Source organism: Miniopterus schreibersii (genome assembly GCF_964146895.1).
Source record: "Miniopterus schreibersii genome assembly, chromosome: 6".
NCBI lineage: Eukaryota > Metazoa > Chordata > Mammalia > Chiroptera > Miniopteridae > Miniopterus > Miniopterus schreibersii.
This window is the reverse complement of record NC_138107.1, coordinates 31,883,224-31,905,436: the sequence shown is the minus strand read 5'-3', so window position 1 is coordinate 31,905,436 and position 22,213 is coordinate 31,883,224. Positions and strand designations below refer to the sequence as shown.

At 38.7% G+C, this 22,213-nt stretch overlaps 1 long non-coding RNA gene across 2 annotated transcripts in view; it reads left to right on the top strand.

Annotated features, from left to right (window-relative positions):
• The window catches only part of LOC308558599, a 111,143-nt gene that overhangs the window by 44,200 nt on the left and 44,730 nt on the right, over positions 1–22,213 (top strand). For both annotated transcript variants that reach the window (XR_013999031.1, XR_013999032.1), the window contains one exon: positions 15,874–15,951. This is a non-coding gene — a long non-coding RNA (uncharacterized lncRNA). The remainder of the gene's footprint in view (positions 1–15,873; positions 15,952–22,213) is intronic.

Here is a 22,213-nt window from a genome sequence, read left to right as displayed (position 1 = left end):
CTCTTTGTCTTGAGTTCTTGGCATTTTAATTATGATGTATCTGAGTGCGGGCCTCCTTGGATTCTTCTTGCTTGGGATTCTCTGTGCCTCCTGAACTTGTGTGACTTTTTCCTTGACCAGGTTAGGGAAGTTTTCTGCCATTATTTCATCAAACAGGTTCTCTAATCCCTGCATATGTTCAACCTCCTCTGGCACTCCTATAATATGAATATTGTTACATTTCATGCTGTCTCACAGCTCCCTTAGATTGTCCTCCTGTTTTTAAATTGTTTTTGTTTTTGGTCCTCTGATTGATTTCTTTTCTACCCTGTCTTCTAATTTGCTGATCCAATCCTTAGCTTCCTCTAATCTGCTGTTTATTCCTTCCAATGTATTCTTTATTTCTGCTATGTCATTCTTCATTTTTGACCGGTCATTTTTCATAGTTTCCATATCTTTTTTCATGCTGTTGAGCATTCTTACAATCAGTATTCTGAACTCTGTATCTGAGAGATTGCTTATCTCCATTTCATTTGACTCTTTTTCTGGAGACTTCTCTTGTTCTTTCATTTGGAGCTTGGTTTTTGGTCTCCCCTTTTGAGCAACTTTTTTGGGTTTGTTTTTAACTGTTAGGTAGATCTGTTAGGACTCTCAGTCTTTTTGGAGGGTCTCTGGTACAGGCCAATGTTAGACACAGTTTGTGACTGGCCCCAAGTATCCTATTTGGATCTATCAACAACCCTAGGCTTGAGGTCTCCACTGCTGGGGCTGGGTGCATTTGGATAGGACAAAGATGCACACCAAAGGCTGCTTTTATAAGGCTTGGGTCCCGAAGCAAATCAGGCAAAGACTCAAAGCACCCTGAGGTCTGCCTCTGCCTGCAGACTGATTAATCTGATTCTCTTAATGAGCCTCAGGCTGTAGAAGCCCCACAGTGTGGGGCGGCTGGTTGTTATCAGTCTCTTAACAAGCCTCAGGCTGCAGAAACTCCTCTGGGCAGGGCGAGAGGTTTTTCAGCAGGGTGGGGCAATTGCTTTCCCCTTAGGCAAAAGCCAAAAAATTGCCTCGGAGAAAGATGTCCTCCACAGTGCGGGGGGGGGGGGGGGGGGGGGGGGGGGGGGGGATGACTCGGCACAGGAATCCAGATGGGCGTCCCCTGATCTCACTCTTCAGAGCCCACAACCCTAGACTTCCCTCACACAGCTCCAGTCCACTCCACTCCCCCTCCGCTGGAGCCCAAGGTGAGTGACTGCACACAGAACGTTGTGCGTTGGCTAAGAGGGTGCCTGCATTTCCAGCCGCCTCTCCCTGGCAGACAGAAACCCTTTTTTCAGCCAGATGTTATGTGGGCACCTTTCTCGGTCCTGGTTCTCTGGGCTGGGGAGCCCAGCCTGGGGTTTAGCCCCGGAGTCCTCAGTGGGAACCCCCCCAGCTGAGCTCTCCCTCTGGACCTTCAGCTGCTGCCTGTGGGAGCCCAGCCAGCCCTCTCACCCCCGCACTTCCTACCAGTCTCTGTGCGGCCTCCACTTTTCCTCCTTGGTTATGAGGGTGCTCTCCAGCTCATTTTCAGTTGGTTTTCAGGATGGTTTTTCTATGTTTTAGTTGTAAATACTGTTTGGTCCCGGGAGAGTGTCAGTGTGGCTTCCACTCAGTCTGCCACCATCTTGGATCTCCTTAATTTTTATTATGTAATATTTTATGCATATAAAGACATGTAACAAATAAAGTATGATGGCTAGTAATAAAATGAACATTCATTCCCCAATTTAAGAACTAGAAAAACAAGAATTAATTCATCACCAAACCATTGTTCTTTTCCTTATTGTATTTAACTGCCTTCCTTCTGGGAATTTTAAGAAATTCACGGCATTCCTTCTGAATTTTGTGTTTAGCATCTTTTTCCTTTAAAAACATTATCATGTAATCACTATATTTAGTTATGTTTGCCTGTATATTTTATTTTTAAAATATGAGGTAAACATCAAAATGTGTAGAACCATAAGGGCCAAAGTGGAGGTTTGCATGACAAGCTTTTCTTAGCAGACCAATTGGCTACACCCTTGAGAATCTGCTGCTGTTTGGATCCACCTTGATATTGGGAGATGCTTTGAAAATTATATTATAGACTATGTATCTTATACTGCTCACTTGCCAAAGTACGTCTTTACTTTTACTTTTTGAAAAGTTACATGCAGTACATGCAATAATTTTGCTGGTGTTAGTAGAATATTACAAAATAAAAACATTTTTAGCTCAAATTTTGATATATCAATGACTTTGCTTATTCCACCTGCAGGAATAGTCAAGTACATTGACAATTGAAGAGCAACTGTGCTATTTAATTTATATACTGGTTAATTTGGCTATAGATATAAGTACTAAATTTCAGATGCCCAAACAGTGATTATTCAAGAGTATTTCATCTAGACCTTGTGAAATCCTCTGGTCCTTTTTATAGGGTCTTTGTTCTCCTTGATTGGCTGTCTAGCTGCTTATGTATTTATTGATTCATTTCTTTTCTACTTGAATTTTGCCCACCCCTAGACATTGGCCTTTTCTTTACCCTCTTGTTTGGCATCTGCCTTCATGGCATGTCTGTCTGTAGAAGTCTCTCATTTTTGCTTTGTCCAGGATGCAGAATGAGTTTAAATTTTGGGTTAAGAGTCCAGGTTGAAACCTTCTGAAGAAACTCTGGCCAGATCTAAAATAAGTTGTGTGATTATAAAGAGAGAGATGCAGAAAACTCAAAGATACGGTAAGAGATACACAGATAAACAAGGAGGAAGTGAGATGTCGAGACAGGTGGGGGTAAATTTTAGCACAAGATGAAAAATAGGAAGAAAATTAATTTTAAAGTCAAAGGAAATCTACACAAACCGCTTTTGAAAAACTGAGATTTTTAACTGATTTGCTTGCAATCTGCACTGAAGACCCCTGGTGCTAGAGGATTAAAATGCAAGTATAGTTTTCTTATTTACCATGGATGGTTTGCTGGGACTTGCTCATAAATAAGGCAATCCAGTTCTGTTTCAATAGAGGGTTCATCCAGCCTGTAACATAAATAATTGGTGATTTTGTTTGCAACTTCTTGTTGTGTTTGCTTTGTCCTTCTATAATTTATACACCCATGGCATCCCTTAGAGTAGACTATAAACCATTGTTTGGCATGATAAGACTGGCATTGGACACTTAATCAAAATTAATCTCTCGAATGTTAAATAAACACTGAGGGAGAGGTGGTTGCTGAGACAACCATCAATAAAGGGAAGGAATGGGAGGCGGGAGTGGTGTTTCTTTATCACAAATCTGTTCACTAAACTTTCACTGTTAGCTGCCATGATTTCCATCATCTTACATGGAACTGAATGCTATGTGGTTTTCAGTGTCAGCGTTGAGTGCTTCTATGTAGTGAAGCACAGCAAAGCCACGGAGTCACTGAGAAATGTGACAGGGCTCACACCAAGGTGAAGCTTTTGTGCCACTGACTTCATTGGGAATCTGAGGAGAATTAGGGCTCCAAGAAAAACATGCAATTTACAGTTCTATGAAGAAGAGACACTTTCGAGTGTGGCTATAACTGTCATCAGCTATCTCCAACCAGGGAAATCTCTAGGCAGCTGAGAGTGGGTTAAGAGTCCAGGATGAAACCTTCTGAAGAAACTCTGGCCAGATCTAAAAATAAGTTGTGTGATCATAAGGAGAAAGATGCAGAAAATTCAAGGATAGGGTAACAGATGCACAGATAGACAAGGAGGAAGTGAGATGTCGAGGGCTCCTAAAGACCCCCCTGATACACAGCCATGGATATTCTAAACATAAGGAAAAATGATGGCCGTAGGAAGTCCCCCAAGTTGATGTTTCTCCAACTTTAATGTGCTTCCAACTCACCTGGCGATCGTAATAAAATGCAGATTCCAAAGATACTGATATAGTATGTCTGGGGTGGGGCCTGAGAAGCTGCCTTTCTGGCAGGCTCCCAGGTGCTTCTGCTCTGCTATTTTAAGGACTGTACTTTGACAGGAACTGCCCTCAGCAGTCATTGCACTGTGGTTACTTCCATCAGGAATTTGGAAAGGCCTCTATGAATATCCACAACCCAGGAATGGGCCTCTGGAGCGCTGTCCATAGACAGGAGAGGGAGAAGGGCACACCTGCCTAGCCACTTAGCTCAGCAGAGTCAACTCTAGAAGTCAGTGTCATGATACATGACACCATTGATCACCTTCCTAGCCAGGAACCACTACCATGAGTAAGAGGTGGGTCCTGGCTGTGACCCAGAACGGCGAACCTCCTCCACAATGCTAATTAATGGGGCCCACATTGGACGGTGCCTGCAGTGGTGAGTGACCATTTGTCTGGGCCTGCAGGAAATCCTGTGATATAGAGTAGTGATCAAGACCCAGGCTTTTGGGTGGGACAGTCTGCTGTAGAAACCTGCACTGTGCCTTACCTGTGTTTCTGACAAAGTTATTTAACCTTTCTGTGCTTCATTTTTTCCATATATAGAGATATTTAATATATTTTCTTCCAATGGTTGTGTAAGACATAAAAGCACTTACCACCGTGTCTGATACTTTAAAAGTGCTCAGTAAAGATTAGTTACTGTGCTTCCACCAGCAAAATAAATTTTGCCTTTGATGTTATCTAATGATATCATCAAAATAAAGACTTTCTTATATATTTTAATGTGACAAATGCAAAATATTTACACAGGAGCTGGAGATTTTTTTTTTTTTAAAGTTATTGGATCAGAGTATATAAATTTCCTTTTTAAGATTAGCTCAGTTACTGTTTTTGTGATAATAACTATGCCTGGCTAAAGGGTTCGCAGGCCATTTCCTCTAAATGTGAATTTTAACTTGGGGAAAATTTTATCTCACAAATTAGCAAATTCTAACAAAGAATGTCGGTTATTTCTGATATTGTGACAACTGGGTGTTTTTCTGGCACACCCCCTCAATCACCAGCCTAATCCTGAGTTCTTACTAAATATGTATTGTGCGTATTCATTATTCATTCATTTCTTTCCCCTCTTTATCACACCTGGTCTATTCCTATTGCCATGGGGATAGCTTTAATGACAATCACTTTTTTAGTTCCTTTCAGTTATTTCCACGGTTATTGTTGAGTGAGGTTGATTCTGGCTTTGATGTTGATGAAAAGGAAAAAAGAAACTTATTTCATAAAGTGATTCTTTTCCACTTAATTTGCTTTTGCAACTCTTTATCTGTGCCTCAAATTTAGCAAGTGAAGCATTTGTTCCAAGGGATCTTTTGAAATACATTGTTGGCTGTCACGCGCATGATTGATTTTAAACGTACGCTTGAATCCTTCCCACCAGACTAAACCCCTAGGACAGCAAAACACACTGTAAAAAGGACTTTCCTGTCATCATCAGGTACACCCGTCATCATCTTTGACTTAACCCTTGTATTGTAAACAAATAGTTGCTGGCAAGAGATAATAAATAAAACCCACCGCTGTATCTATTTTCCGCATGTCTCGCCGGGAAGGGTATCTCTCTAAGACATCACCCGCTGCACCCCCCACCCCCCCGGCCCTTGACTCTAGCTGCGCCTCCCCTTGCATGCCATATTCACTTTCCCGGTGCCCATCTGAAATCAGTCTGCACGTCTCTGGTTTCTGTGGCTCAGCCGTGAGTCACGGAAACTACTCCAGACTTCTCTCTCTCCATTTATCCTACCAGCCGTATCCTGTTGTTCGTCTGCCTTTCAGCTGCCCTTGTGTGACAGATGCTTTTTCACTTGCCTTCTTCAGTGTTATTTCTCAGTTACGTTCTTTATCTTCTTTGAATTGCTAGCCCCATTTTCATTTTTAATTTTAAGTATTTCTATTGATCTTTTTTTAAAAGTAGTAATTTGGTCAAATGATAGTGTCTGTCGCATTATGAACTAAGTAGTACTAGAATGTGCTGGTTTAATTCACTCTAATTAGTGTTTCAAACCCAAGGGGTCATTTTATTGTTCTTTCCTCCCTTAAATAGCAGAGGGATATAATACACATTTTCAGAGTATATGTCCAAAATTTGATTTGTTTCCCTTATAATCTTGCTATTTTTATGAATTTTTAGAGTATAGCTCTATCCAATTTTTATGATTTTTGAGATCCAGCTATATTCAATTGGACTGATTTCCCAATAAGTTAAATGTAATGTCACTGGAATACTGGCCATGTGCTAGTTCAATCGTGTGTTTTTTTAATTTAATTTTCTATTATTTACTCTGTGTAAGGTTTCACTGTACATTAAATGTTCCTCCACTCTTGCTTACACAGTAAACAAGTGTACACCAGTCCTTTGGCTCAAGTTCATAGGTCTTCCCTGGAGAAGGGTGTCAGGGCAGTTAAACTCTGGTGTCTTTCCCTGGTGCCTCCTCTAGGGAGCACTGGAAAGCTCCAGGCTCTAAGGGGCACAAGCCAGGTCAGCTATGTATGGGTGCAAAGAACTCCATGCACAGAGCTCCTTGCCTTGGTGCTGAGCACCTATGCTCTCTGGGACAGCACAGAAGTTTGCCCAACTACTTAGGGCAAAATCATGCCCATGGGAAAGACTCATAGGCCTGAGACAGGACGTCTCAAAACACTAAGACTCCAGCTCCCAGGGTAGGACTGAAAAGTGATGTCACAGGGATGCTAGTTCAATTGTAACATGAGTTGGAAAACTACAGCCTGTGGGTCACATCTGGGCTGACACCTATTTTTGTAAATAAAGTTTTATTGGAATACACCCATACTCACTTATTTATGTAATACCTGTGTGTTTTCACACTACAAAGGAAGAGTTGCAACAGAGATTGTATGGGCTGCAAAGCCTAAAATATTTGCTATCTGACCCTTTAAGGAAATGTTTGCCCACTTGTGAACTACCCAATACACCAAGTCTGGCAAATTTCTCTAGTTAGGACTTGAAGCAAATTTTATAAGATATTCACTCAGTAAATAGCTCTTTCTCCCAAATTTGTGAAAATAATATATTAACTTATAGGAAAGGGCAGGTTATCTTCAGAGATAGCTCAAAGGTATTTGCACACAAATAGGATTGCTAGATACAATATTACAAAACAGTTATATTTGAATTTCAGATGAGCTACAAAGAATTTTTTGCTATATGCATGTTCCAAATATTTCACAGGACATACTTATACTAAAAATCTATTTGTTTATCTGAAATCCAAATTTAATTGGACATACTGTGCTTTTATTTGCTAAATCTGGCAGCCCTCTGTGTAAATGGATGAAAAGGAGAAAAGCCAAAGAGACTTTGAAGCAACATCTACAGGGCACTGTGTGAAGTGTTTGGTTTATTAGCACCTTCTGGTATATTGTATGGTAACATTCTAGAATTCTCCAATTTATATTCATGTTATGAATCAATAATGACAGGCTTCATTCTTTATGCCCAGGTGTTTGGCACACAGATGGTCTGCTTTCTGACCCAAGAATCCATGCTGTTTATTAGCAGTTTGGACATTTCAGTTGTACATTAGATTGCAGGAGGAAGAGCACTTTCGAATACAAGATAAAGGGGAATTATGCAGCAGGACTTCATAGGTCTGATTTAGTCACAAAAGGAGAGCAAAAAATAGAAAGTTTATAAAATAAGTGATTGGGGAAATGGCAAGAGTCCGCTTGTTCTAATACTTCTCTCTCTGTGAGGAACAGTGTTAGGAATTTAGTAATAATTAGGAAGCACTGGGCAATGAAGGATATTAACTGAGAGAAAGCAAGGTTTGTTAGATAGAAAAATAATATATTTTAGAAATTCTTATTTGAGGCAAGCTTTTGCTTAGGCATACTTAGAATAGTGAATAAACTCCTGTGATGGCTTCCTTTCTCACACCCATTTTACTTTTCTAATTTGACTGCACATAAAAAAACACATTTATATATACTGATCAACACACTTGTCCCAACTTAAGTCATTGCTAATTTGCAGAGTGATTTTAAGTCAATAATTTCACCTTTGGTTCTTGATTTTTTCATCTGAAAGCAAGTGAATTACGAGATTTTGAAGGTTCTTACCAAGTCTAAAACTCTACTTCTATGACATGCCTACTATGCACATTATACTAGAATGTAATGTTATAATATGTCCAAAATATTAAAATGATCAAAATCTCAATGTGAATGCTAGTCCCATATTTTGTAAACAGGACAGATTGAGAAGCCAGCCTCTATAGATGAGACTGATCCCACCATATAACAACAGACCTGTTTAAATTGGATGGAGCACTGGTTTAATATCTTAGGTTTGTCTATGTCTAGCATGTTTTCATGAAATATTTGTATGTCTGAAATTCTATTTCTCTCTTTCTCTATAAGTATTTTGGCTGCCTGGTAATTTGTATAATTTTCAGACCAAATTTTAATTGATAGTGTCTTCTGTTACATGGTGGTTGGTTTGGTAGTAGGTACCATAGAAAGAAAATCTGTCTTTTGTGGGGTTTAAAATGCAATAGCATATCAATTAAATAGAAGAAATACACATTAGGTTATGGTAAAAATTTAAGGGGAAAGAGCTGACCCTTAAATAGATATTTGAAAAATTGCAACTAGAATTGGGGAGATGATAATATGTATCTCTGTCTTAAGCATTTTTAAAAATATGAATCTGAGCAAGCAAAAGAGTATGTAAATACACTAAGATTGACTTATATACTTACTAAAACACTAACTCTTTAGAAACACCATTTTTTAAATTGATTTTTTAATTTATACAAATAGTATATGAAGACATATACTGTTTGCCCCAAATTAAAACATTATAAATGAGGCTAAAATTGCCTTTGACCATCACACTAATTTTTGTTCCTTCGCCACTCCTTTGAGCTAAGTACTGTTGCTGGTTTTGATAACCTTCAGTGCATTTTCTCACAGAGATTTTACCCTTTGCTGTATTACATATATGCCAACAAGCTTAGCCTGCTGTGTCTGGTGATGTTAATGGGAAAAGCATAATGATGCTTCTGAAGGACCTTTTGCACTGGGATTGATTATCTAACTGTAAAATCTCCATTGATAGAGAACGAGTCACATCAGAGGCCAGGGGTGTGTGTGCGTGCGCATGTATGTTATGTATATAAACACATACACAAAACTTGGTTCACAAGTCACTCTGTACCTCGATTTTCTTATCTGTAACCCAGAATACTGGGACCCAAAACATCACTAAGATGTTCAGCTCTTCGTTTCTTTTGGTCTGTTACTTGCAGTGCTAAGATAGCTGAAAAGATGGCTACGTGACAGGACTTCTGTTTTTGTATCCCCTTGCTATTCAGTTATAGTGTCTGTTTATGCACCTAATATTGTTTGCAAAAGCTGCATACATACTCCTTTGCTCAAGATAGATCCAACTCATTCCTGGTTCCTACAGACCAGAAGGGAAAATCCAGTAATGTTGGTCATCCTTCCACAGCATCTCAGGATCCTTCCTTAAGAGTTTTGTCCAACTCATTTGGAGTTGATCCCACTAAATGCACCTTCTCACAATTATTCCAGGGATCATTGTAATCCCGCCATCACACCAAACTTGGTGGGCAATGCTGTTAAGTCATGCATGATCTTCTGCACCCTTTTATTTCAGAGCTGTAAATTCAGCTTAGCTTTAATACCCCTTTCTCTGTCTTGCTTTCTCTTTTTCAAAATCACTGCTACCCATCCTAAAGCATCAAAAAGTAGGTTTTTCTTTGTTAAATCTCTTTTAAGTTTGTGAGTTCTACACATATGTGAAAGTGAATTTTAATTAGCTAACTTTCCTTCTCTATCAAATAGATGAATATGCTATGACCTGGGTGCCAGTGGTTATTATAGACTCTGTGTCCTGGCCCTGCGCTGACGGCATTAGGATTTTGTTAAAATGTTTTCTAACATCCTTTAAGTCTCCCTCATCAGCTAGATTCCCTATCACTCTCCACAGTAAATGAAGCCTGAGAAGGATGGGTGGTCAGGTGGAGTGAAGGATAGGATTCGAGTGCAGAGCTGAATGCAGGTGAGCAATGCGCTAAGAGTTCCTTGTTGTGTTGAAAGCTGTAGGACAAACGCAAAACCAACAAAAAATTAACTTCACGAAGACATACACATCTGTAATTTCAGAGTCCATTGGAAAATACCTTTTGCGAATTTGTAACCTCTTTATAATTGGGTCTTCATTAACATTCCTGAGTAGTTCAATTGCCACTTACTCCGGGGTCTTCAAAATAGGCCTGAATAATACTCCACCATAAAAATAACATTCATATGTAACCACTGACAGTTTCCACTTGAAGGTATCTTGTTTCGGATTTTACAAGTGTCAGTATCTAGCTTGCTGCAGCCTGCTTCTTTGTCCGTCTTATCACCTGTGATTTCCAGTTAAAATTTGATCATACTTAGTGATTGAAAAGCAGTATAGACATGTGAGGAAGAGATTCGACTTCTGAGATACAAACCTCCTTTAATATTTATAGGCATGCCTTGTTTTATTGTACTTTGTTGTATCACACTTCACAGATATTGCGCATTTTACAAATGGAAGTTTTGTGGCAACCCTGTGTCATGCAAGTCTATTGGTGCTATTTTCCCAACAGCATTTGCTCACTTTATGTCTCCTTGTCACATTTTTGTAATTATTGCAATATTTCAGATGTTTCCATTATGATATTTGTCATGATGATCTGTGATCAGTGAGCTTAGATGTCATTAGTGTGATTGTAATGGGATGCCAAGAACCGTGCTCACTGTGTGTTCTGACTGCTCCATCGACCAGCAAAGCCTGGATGACAGCAAATCTGTTTATGACATGGTTTACCAAGGATTTTAAGCCCGCTGGTGAGACTTCCTGATCAGAAAAAAGATTCCTTTCAAAATATCACTGCTCATTGACAATGTACCTGGTCAGCCAAGAGCTCTGATGGAGATGAACAATGAGGTTAATGTTGTTTTCATTTCTGCTAATAGAACATCCATTCTGCACGCCACTAATCACGGAGTAATTTTGACTCTGAAGTCTTATTATTTAAGAAATACATTTCATAAGGCCATGCTGCCATAGACAGTGATTCCTCTAATGGGTCTGGGCAAAGTCCATTGAAAACTGTCTGGAAAGGATTCATCATTCTAGATGCCATAAGGACATTCATAATTCATGGGGAAAATGTCAAAATATCAGCATTAGTAGGAGTTTGGAAGAAGCTGATTTCAAACCTCATGGATAACTGAGGGATTCAAGATCTTTCAATAAGGGAAAGAATAGTATCTTTAACAAATGATTTTGTAAAAAATGGATATCCACATGCAAAAGAATAAAGTTGATTCCCTTCTTCACATAACATAAAAATTAACTCAGAATGATTAAAAAAATATAAGTGTAAGATTGAAAACTATAACGTTTAGAATAAGAAATAGAAGTAAATCGTGATGTTGGACTTGGCAATGGATGCTTAGATATGACACCAAAAGCATGAACAAAAAATGGATAAATTGGTCTTCATTAAAATTAAAACCTTTTGTGTATCAAAGAACACTATCAAAACAGTGAAAAGCTAATTCACAGTGAGGGAGAAAATATTTTCAAGTCACCTATATGGTGTCTAGTACATACAAAAAGAAAAACAACCCAATTTAAAAATGGCCAAGGACTCGAATACACATTCCTCCAAAGAGGATGTATCATTATGACCAACAAGCCCATGAAAAGATGTGCAACATTATTTGTCATTAGGGAAATGCAAATCCAAACCATAGTGGGATTTACATGTACTAAGTTTGCTATGATTAAAAAATGGAAATACAAAGTGTTGATGCATATATAGATTACTTAAAATCCTTGTGCACTGCTGGTAGGAATGTAAAATGGTGAAGCTACTGTGGAAAAAGTTTGGCAATTCCTCAATAACAAATATGGAATTCCTATATGACCTGGCACTTCCTAAAAGAATTTAAAACATGTGCATACATAGTCAAACAAACACGTGCTCAAGAACACTCATAGCAGCACTATTCACAATAGCCAAAAAGTAAAAACCCAAATCTTCATCAACTAATGAACTGATGAAAAATGAATTCTATCCATAGTATGGTATCTTAGTGAGTCATAAAAAGAATGAAATACTGGTACATTTTACAACATGGATGAAACTTGAAAACATTATGCTGGCAGAAAGAAGCCAAACATATCAGTCTACATATTGTGTACATATAATTTTATTCATATAAGACACTAAAAGAATTCATAAAGATAAAAAGCAGGTTAGTAGTAGCCAGTGGCTGGGAGAGGGGGGGAGAATGGGAAGTGACTCCTCAGTGGGGACCAGGTTTACTTTTGCGGTGACAAAAATATCTGGAACTATATAGTAGTAATGGTTGTACATTTTGAATGTACTAAATGTCATTGGATTGTACTTTTTAAAAATTTTATTTATTTATTATTTTTATTTTTTAAATATATCTTTATTGATTTCAGAGAGAGGAAAGGAGAGGGAGAGAGAGAGATAGAAACATCAATAATGAGAGAGTCATTGATCGAGCCCGCAACCCGAGCATGTGCCCTGACAGGGAATCAAACCCCGATTGTCTGGATCCTAGGTCGATGCTCAACCGCTGAGCCACGCCCGGCCGGGCGGATTGTACTTTTAAAGTGGTTAAAATGGTAAATTTTATGTTATTTATATTTACTACCAAAAAGGATATGGTATAATTTAGAAAAATTATACACATATGCCTAGCAATTATAAAATTATATAATTCAACCTATGACTCTATTTCCACTTTAGTGCCATCTTAAACATCATGGTTTTGGGTGTCAGAAAACCTTTAGCTCATTGCTTTCAACATGAAGTAACATTACAAATGTATAAGTGAGCCTAGAATGAAAAGGTCTAACAACCTTAATCTATTTCAACTGGAATGTTTCCAGTCCAGGGCTGTGTGTGATGACTCGCTTTGAGATGAGTCTGAGGATCATAGTCTTGAAGAGATTTCAGAGAAAATCCACTGCCATTATTAAAGGATCAGAAAATTACATTTGTGAGAAGAAATAAAAAGAATGGGGATTAACTTGACTAACAAAGAATAAACTCAAGTCTGATTTAATAGCTGGCATCAAGTGCGGTATTAAACAACTTAGGGAAATAAAAGAATGCTGTAGTATTTAAAAGCTAGAGAAAATGTTGGACTTTTATGAAAATGTCTAAAAGAGACAGTATAGTAAGCTTGCCTAAAATATGTGAAAGGCCAGGTGGGGCGGGTGTGGTGGATTTGCTGTAGTAACCTTTGTAAGAGTGGCAGATAGCAAAGGTATGTGCCTTATCTTGTGAAGTTACAGTGATTTTGATTGGTTAATGGTCAAATTTAGGAAAGGGAATTAATCTTACTTTTTCCTCAATATTTACAAATACCTTTTGCATTTATCTTCAGGCACATCTTAAGAAGACTTTGGAAACTAAGAGGTAATAGACAAGGGTAGGACAGATGGGACTGAGGCCATGATTGTAGAAGAAAGAAGCTTATTTAGAGTCAGATTAAAATACTACAACCACATTTTTAAAAGTGTGGTTTTCTTTGGATAATTTTAAATAAATTACATTCTACTCTATAAAAAGCTATTTCATTATCATTTTGCTTGAGTGGAATAAATGGATTAGAATTTCATTTAAGTGAAGTAGGAGAATCATGCTTTTAAAAAATATATATCTTTATTGATTTCAGAGAGAGGAAGGGAGAGGGAGAGAGAGAGATAGAAACATCAATGATGAGAGAGTCATTGACTGGCTGCCTCCTGCACGCCCCCCATTGGATCGAGCCCACAACCTGGGAATGTTCCCCCACCGGGAATTGAACTACCGTGTCCTGGATCATAGGTTGATGCTCAATCACTGAGCCATGTCCAGCTAGGCTCATGCTTTTCCTGATCATAACTCTAAATTCATAAATTCTTAGAAACTGAAGTGCTCTTGAGACATAATTTAATTCTTTAACAATCTTACTTAATTTTATCCATTTTTGTAGGTAGGTAGTATTACTAACGTAGTACCAACAAAGTCAATAGCATGACTATAGGTGCGATATGAACTTTATCAGATATAAACATAAAATCCAGCATCAGCCAGGGAAACTAGGGAGATACATCATTAATAGTGCAAAGTTTCTGCTATATGCAGTGTACAAACCACTAGACTGAAAAAAATGTCCCCAAAGGAACTTCCTGCTGAGCAGAATAAATTGTTCTTCCACAACCTTGTCAACATTTGGATTAAATATAAAAGTAAGGGTGATGTCATCATCATGGAGTTGTTCCCTTAGTCTCTACCCTTTAAGTTACAACCAGTAGGACATCCATAGCCTGATAAAGGATCCCCTGCAGAACACACCAGGATGCTTGAGAGAGTCTTTCGTATCTGTACATCTGGGTATATTGGACCTCGTGGAGGAGGGGAATGAAGGAGCAGCACAGCCAATGACCAGAGGCTCCAGGAACCATACCAATCCCTGAGACTGGAGGATACAGGAACTGAAGCAGGGCCTGAAATCCAGCCCCACCCCACCCCCCCTTCTCCAGCAGTGGTGATGGCATCTGCAACCTAAACCTCCAGGAGCTGTGGCAGCAACCAAGACCAAAGATTCCAGGAACTGGCACTGAAGCCACGGCTGCTCTGAGTCTCTTTACTTTTCATTTAATATATTTTATTTTTTTGTGTATTTATTTATTATTGTTATTTGGGTGACACTGGTTAATAAAATTATATAAGTTTCAGGTGAACAATTCTATATACGTCATTTGCATATTAATATTCAGTTACCTAAAAATAAACTCCACATATATGGTATTGGTGGTGGGAAAAGGGTGAATTCAAGAAATAATGTTTAGTGTCCATATTTAAAAATTGGGTTAAAAATCCTATTATAGAGACAAAACCCTTAAAGTGAAACACCCATGTTTAAAGAGTGAACTACATAAATAAAGAAACTTGCTTCCCACAGGTCTGACTCTAGATGAATAGGCAGGAAAAATTCTCACATGGGTTTGAAGCCAGAATTCTCACTACCTAGTTCTTCCCCCCAAAATAATTTAATTTGAAGTGATCCTGAATTGGAGGTTCCTTTTCCATGGCTAACAAAAATAAACAAACCAAAGCCCTAGCCGGTTGCTCAGTGGTTAGAGCGTCGGCCCACAGACTGAAGGGTCTCGAGTTCCATACCGATCAAGGGAATGTATCTCAGTTACAGGCAGGCTCTGTCCCCAGCCCCTGTGGAGGCAAGTGTGGGAGACAACCAACCGATGTCTCCCTCTCTTTCTCTCTCTCTCCCTGCGTATCTCTCCCTTCCCCTCTCTTTAAAAAGCAATGGGAAAAATATCCTTGTGTGCAAATAAAAATAAATAAATAAACAAACAAACATAAACCAAAAACTGAAAGTGAAATAAAAGTAATGATACTTTTCAGGAAAGAAGAACATTAAATGCATACCTCAAAGTATAAAAAGTTCCAAGAAATATAAACCCATGATCTAAAAAAATTCACAAATAGATAAAGAACAAAAGTCAACATAAGAGAAAGAAGATACAATGGACCTGTAAAATACTCAAAAATTAGAATGATTAGATGCTAAATATAAAATGAGTTTGTTAAATATGTTTCAGGAAATAAAAAAGAAAAGGGTCCTTAAGAGATCATCAAAAATGCAGTCAGAAGTGCTGATTCCTGTAATGATGAGTTATCTTGATTTGAGCTGATCCTACTGCAGATCAGTTATAAACCCCATACAAATTACTACTTAAGCAATATTTGAAAGTATGCGAGTAGGATCAAATAGGATAAAAGCAGGCAGAAATTTAAGGAGAGTCATCTTTGAATAAAGAGAACTGAGAGATATTACCATTTATATGGATTTTTTTTTTTTCAGTCTACACTGAAGCAGAAAACTATCTGCTGACCGAAGGAGTGAACAGATGAAGTTACGTACTGCCATGATGACTGGAAGGTTAGTGAAACGTACTGAAAAAGAGGGATCTATAGAGTGGAAGCACTAACATTCTATTAAAAAAACTATACCCAAACCCTAAATTATGCAAGCATTTAAGAGATTACAAGGAAACTAAAGAGTTAGAGCTAAAAAGGTGAGAGAACTGAGTTGCAATTTTAGCTGCTGCCAAATGCAAGGGAACAGGTTGTAGTTTGTGTCCAGCTGAATGAACTCCCTCCTAAAACAAAGATCAACAGTCTTCAGAAGTTAGTGATATAATTCAGTCTCTACAATGGACTGTCCACAAAGTTCAGTATAAAATTTAAAAATTACTAAATATGTAAAGAAATAGTAAAAATGTGCTTGTAGTCAAGAGAGAAGGGAGTCAATAGAAACAGGCTCTAATATGATGCAGATGTGAGAATCAGCAGATGAGGACTTTAGTGAACTTATAAAAACATGTTAAAGAAACAAAGGGAAAATAAAGTCGTAATGGATGAACAGATAGGGAATCTCTATAGGGAAGTGAAAAAACCCAAATGGAAATTTATTAACTTAAAAATTAATATCTGGAAAAAAATTTGGCTGTGGGCTTAACAACAAATTGGATATGGCAGAGGGTTAATAAACTTGGAAGTGAGAGCAATGGAAATGGTAATATGATCAATGGAGAGGAAATTATAGGGTGAAAAGTACCTTTGGAAAAATACCACGTAGTCTTAATGTACGTATAACTAGAGTCCCAAAAGAAGAGGGAGATAAGAAAGCAGAAAATTTATTTGAGAAAAAAAAAAAAAATAGGGCTGCGAGCTCCAGGCTGTGTCCCTGGCATGTCTTAGCTTTTCTCCTTGCCCGTTTCCCTGGTTCTCTCTCACTTGCCCATCTTCAGATATTTCAATGTGTGAATCTCTCAGATATGTTTGTGTGTTGAGCAGGGATTCCTGTTGAATTTTAGCTGTTTAAATTATTGAAACCTCAAGGGGACACAGGCAACAGTGTGCTGATAGCCAGAGGGGAAAAGGGTGTGGGGGTAGGTGGAGGTGGGCAAAGGGGGGATAAATGGGTATGAAAAGGGACTTTGCTTTGGGTCATGGGCACACGATGCAGTGTGCAGATGATGTTTTGTTAAGTTGTACACTTGAAACAGGTATGGTTTTGTAAACCAATATCACCCCAATAAATTCAATAATAAAAAAATCTGTACATGCTATTTTTGAGTGGAGTGTCCTGTAAATACGAATTGTATACTTTTGCTTAACAGATTTTTTGAAGCATCTAATTTATTCAGATTCCTTAGTTTGCCTAACGTCTTTTTTGTTCCAGGATCCCACCCATGATGACATATTACATTTAGTCATTATGTTACCTTGTCTATGACAGTTTCTCAGACTTTCTTTGTTTTGGGTGACTTTGAAAGTTTTGAGGAATACTGATCAGGTATTTTGTAGAATATCCCTCAATTGGGAATTATCTGGTGTTTTCCTCATGATTAGACTGGATTTATTTTGATCATTAGATCCCACATATAAGTAAAATACTATTTCATCACATGATATCAAGGGTACATACTATCAACATGACTTCTTATTGTTGATGTTAAGCTTTATTGCTTGAAAATTTTTATCAAATTTTCCCCTCTTTGTTATCCTGTACTCTTTGAAATAAAATTACTATGCATAGTTCTTATTTAAGAATTGGAAATGGTGCTCCAGCTCTTTGAAAGTAGAGTACATTATTTGGAATTCTTCTGCATGGGGTATTTGTCTCTTTTCTCCATATATTTATTTATTCAATCATTTACTTATGTCATTATAAACTTACGGGTATTTATTTTATATTTTGGGTTATAACCCAATGTTACTTTGTTTTGTTGTTAAATTCTTCCAGCTTTGGCAATTGAGACCACTTTCAGATATCTGTGCTTCTTTGACATACCTCCTGTGTTAGTTTCCTAGAGCTTCTGTAACAAAGTACCATGAACTTGGCAGCTGGAAACAACACAACAAAAACATAGTCTGGAAGCCAGAAGTTTGAAATTAAGGTGGCAGCATGGGCATTCTCCCTTTGAAGGCTTTTGGAAAAAAATCCTCTTTCCTCATTCAGCTTTTGATGGTTTCTGGCAATCCCTGGCATTCCTTGGCCTGTAGACTCATCAATACTGTCTTTGTTTTTGTCTTCACATGCACACACACATATACACAGCACACAATCAGTGGTATAGGTAATTGTATCACCATAAGATGCAAATCAGGGAAAAAATAGAGAAAAGTACCAAGATCATGCACTAGTCTGCACTCTAACCAACAACCCAAACAGTGAAAGTCCAATGCTGGATTCAGCTCACATAATGATGTCAAAAACCCATACAAGAAAATCTATCCATAGCTACAGTGAGAGAAATGTAATGGTTACTAAAGAAAGCATGCAAGCCCGTACTTTTAAAGACAGAGGTACTGTGATGGGTTCCAATAGTTCTTAGTTCAGGGACCAAGAACCAAGGGGTCAGGATCCTTCTTTATACTCTCAGGTGGAAAGTGGAGAGCTAGGGGCTACACCTAGATCATCTATTAACATCATTCGCTCAGTTACATTAGCCCTCTGAGTAATCCTCAGTTTGTGTCTCTCTCTCACCACCTTTACCCATTCTGCACTATCTAACCTTGAAGAGACTTAAGGTAGGAAGATTGGTTGTCTTGTTAGAACAAAACCTTTGGATCCAGTCTTGCTTTTTCAATCCACCTACAAAAGGAAGTTTTGACTATGCCCATCAGTGACTCTCCATCCGCCAGTCTCTGAGAAATGCTTTTGGAAATGCCCAATGCCCTTCGGAATCATGTGATTTAAAAAAGGTGACAAGAAGAGGAAGGTAGAAGCAGAGATATAAGAAAGGTAGAGGGTTACAAAGATCAAGAGGTAGACCAGTCAGGGCTTGGAAAAGAGAAGTGAAGAGAGGGATTTGGGGGAATTTGGAGATACTGGGGCAATGAAGCAAGGTGTGAGGGAAGGGGGCAGGAGACCTGTGGGATCTAAATAAGCTATTTTTAACTCTGTGTATCTGGATCCTGTTCATGGTTTTAGAATAATGCCAGCAAAAACTTTGAGTAAAAATTAAAGTTAAATAAGCATTTTGCTGGTTGTTTTGATTATTCTTTGATCAAAACATTGCTCTGAGGTTGAACCATGTGGATCTCCATGTTCCTAAACTGGTACTGGAGACAGATAACAAAGACCTGAATTTAGTTAGTGGTTTGTGAAAGCAATTTAGTCCCACATCCAGATGTCTCATCAGTGTATCCCTATTTCCATTTCTGCTTTGTTTTCATCCTGCTTTGCTTAGTATAGTGCAAAGTCTTCCTTTAGTCTATCTTCTTGTCAGTCCATTTTCTTTATTATTCTATAGCATGGTCTTACTGACGACTGCAATTTAATATCCAGCTCTTCTTACTTAGTAAGAACTTCAATGGATGGACCTAAAGATAAGATGACAACACTATTTTAGCAGATCTCCTGGGTTATCTTTGGGTCTGCCCTTAGATCTGTTTTGGGAGACACTTTAGACTATGGTTTGGCTAAGTCATGAACAGCAGGGCTTTTAGGCTTTAGGCATGGGAATGTCAGCCTTCTCCTAAGAATGATCTTTAAATTTAAAAGGACATTTGGGGATTCTAACCAAAGAGGCAAAATAAAAAGTTGATAAAGTAGTAGAAAAAAATCAGTTAAAGTAGATAAAAACATTTTTATTGAAGTATTGTGTTGTTGAGTTCACGAAGGAGTATGAAGTTGCTTCTGCCAGAGCATAGGTAACTGAAAGCTGTGAAGGGCTACTCAGAGTCAAGAACCATCCTATCCAGGTCTGGTCCTGAGGAGAAGCTTCCCGGTGATTGTGCAGCTTTGCTCTGTCACCTGACAGAACCTCACATCTCACAGATCAGAAGCTGAACTCTTACCCCTGAGAGACAACCTATAGACTGGGAAGCGCAAGTTCACTTCCACTGCTCAAGCCAGTCTCATTTGCTCTCCCTTTCCACACACAAACATACATACTCAACTTCAGCGTTCATTTTAGAGTGGATACAAAGAATTTCAAACTACTAGAAAGACAGACCTTTTCCCTCAAGTGTTTTTTTTTTTTTTTTTGGATGTGATTTTGACTGATCTCTCTTCATATAAAGGTCAAGAAAATAAAATGGGAGCTAAAGCCCTGAAAGATTTTGAGTCAGTCATGCATCTGTTTAGTCACTCAACAAGTATTAATTGAGAGCCCACTAGGTGTCGGGGAGTTAGGCATTTTGCAGGGTGCTACAGATATGGCTCCGAATAGGACACAGGTAGGGATACCTGCCCTTACAGAGGATACATGCTAGTGAAGGGGAGGGTAATAGGTGAACACTGTAAATACCTTTACTTTAAGCCTTAGGTACTGAGGGAGCACAAATAAGAGACATGTGATGGAGCCAGGATGGGAGAACACAATGCTATTCAGGGACTGAGCAAACCAGGAGTGAAGGGTGACTCAGGAATGTGTTGGTGTTGGGGGAAGCATGACAATTTTATGTGTACTTCACTGTGTAATCAAACCTTAGTATAGTTCATTATGAAAGTATATTTTTATTATATTTTTACCTATCTTTCTTCACCTACACGCATTTTTTCAAATAAATGTTTATATTCATTCATTTATTCATTCGATACTTATTAAGTGCCTCTTTTGTGCCAGGAACTATGGTAACATACTAGTGATTCTGCAGTGAAAAAGGCAACAGATTTTCATGGGACATTGTCCATGGGGGCCTAAAACTCAGATCATGCAAATAAGTGAAGCCAGCAAAGTGTATTGCAATAGGGAATAGTGAAGGCTTATTAAGCCTGACAAAACCTTCTGTCTATTGGCATTAAAATCTAGATTATTAAGCAACACTGAGTCACTCACAGGATGCCAGTTGGAGACTTCTGGAAGATCAAAAGAAATAGTTGCTTCCCAGTTAAAATACAGAGGGGGCTGTTCTGTAATACAGCTTCTGGAGGACATTTGAGTCATTAGAACACTGGAGTAGAAGGAATACAGACATGGGATCTGGGGACCAAACAGATATGAGCCAGCACTTCTGTGGAAGGAAGTATCATTGTACCACCTCCTCATTTCTCATTCCTTTCTCCTTATTAGCTAATATTTATACCCAGAGAGTTGAATTAGCTTCATTTTTCTTTACAACTCTAGTTTAGGTTTTCAATAAAAGAAATACATGCATAAGAAAAACATAAAGAACAATTGGGATTATGATGCTGATGAGCTGCAGGAAGAAATCATATGGTAATGGGAAATAATCTCTAGATAAAAGCAAAAGGAGAACCAGTCACTTCCAATTTTAAGGTGATGTTGAAGGAGAGTTCCTAGCTCCTGTGAATAGAGAGGGGGCACGCCTCTAAGATGTGGGGGGAGAAATGATGTGTTACTCTCTGAAGGATCTGAATTCGCTTTGGAGCACTATCAGGGAGAAGCAGCCTCTTGGCGCAGCAGCCTCGGGGCAAGGCTCACGCTCTACCCCAGGGCAGTCACCCAACAGTGGGACACAAACAAGCTGGCAGTTACCTGAGGAAGAGAGCTTGGAAGCTATGTAGCCAGGTGTCAACACTGTGACATGTGGAGATGGGAGAGCCACAGGGGAGTGGCAGAGCCCTGGGCTAGGGGCAGAGGATGGCTTTCCCAGTGCCACCCATCTTGCCCACTGTAAGAATTAGAGACAGTGCTGCTAGAGAGGAAAGAACCTGGGAGCAGATGCATGAGGCTTCCTAGCTGATGATTGTGCCAAGGGAGCCTAGCAGGGCCAACAGCAAGGTAGGGTACCATTAGGAGCCGCCGTGGGACTCTATAAGCGAGGGAGGGATGCCTGACAGTGATGTGTGCTGCTGTGTGGCATGACTGCCAGCCCTGTTTAAGGGCAGTAATATGGGCAGTATTGCTGACTTACATTCGCTCTCCTCTGTAAGATCAATATCAAAAAGATAAAACACATAGAGTGAGCATTTTTCTCCACTTTTAGAGAGTTTTCTGGAAACTTCTCTGATGTCAGTGTTACCCAGCCTGAGCATATATTCCCACTCCATCTGGTGGTGATATACTTCCAACTGCCTCGTACTTGTGAAGAGGAAAGAGCCAACAGAGGATTTAATGAGTAATTGGTTTAATAGAGCATCTTGAAATGTAGCCACACATTCTATTAGAATAATTACAATACATTTGCACAAGAGCAACATTTTGGGCGAACACATAAAGCTTAAA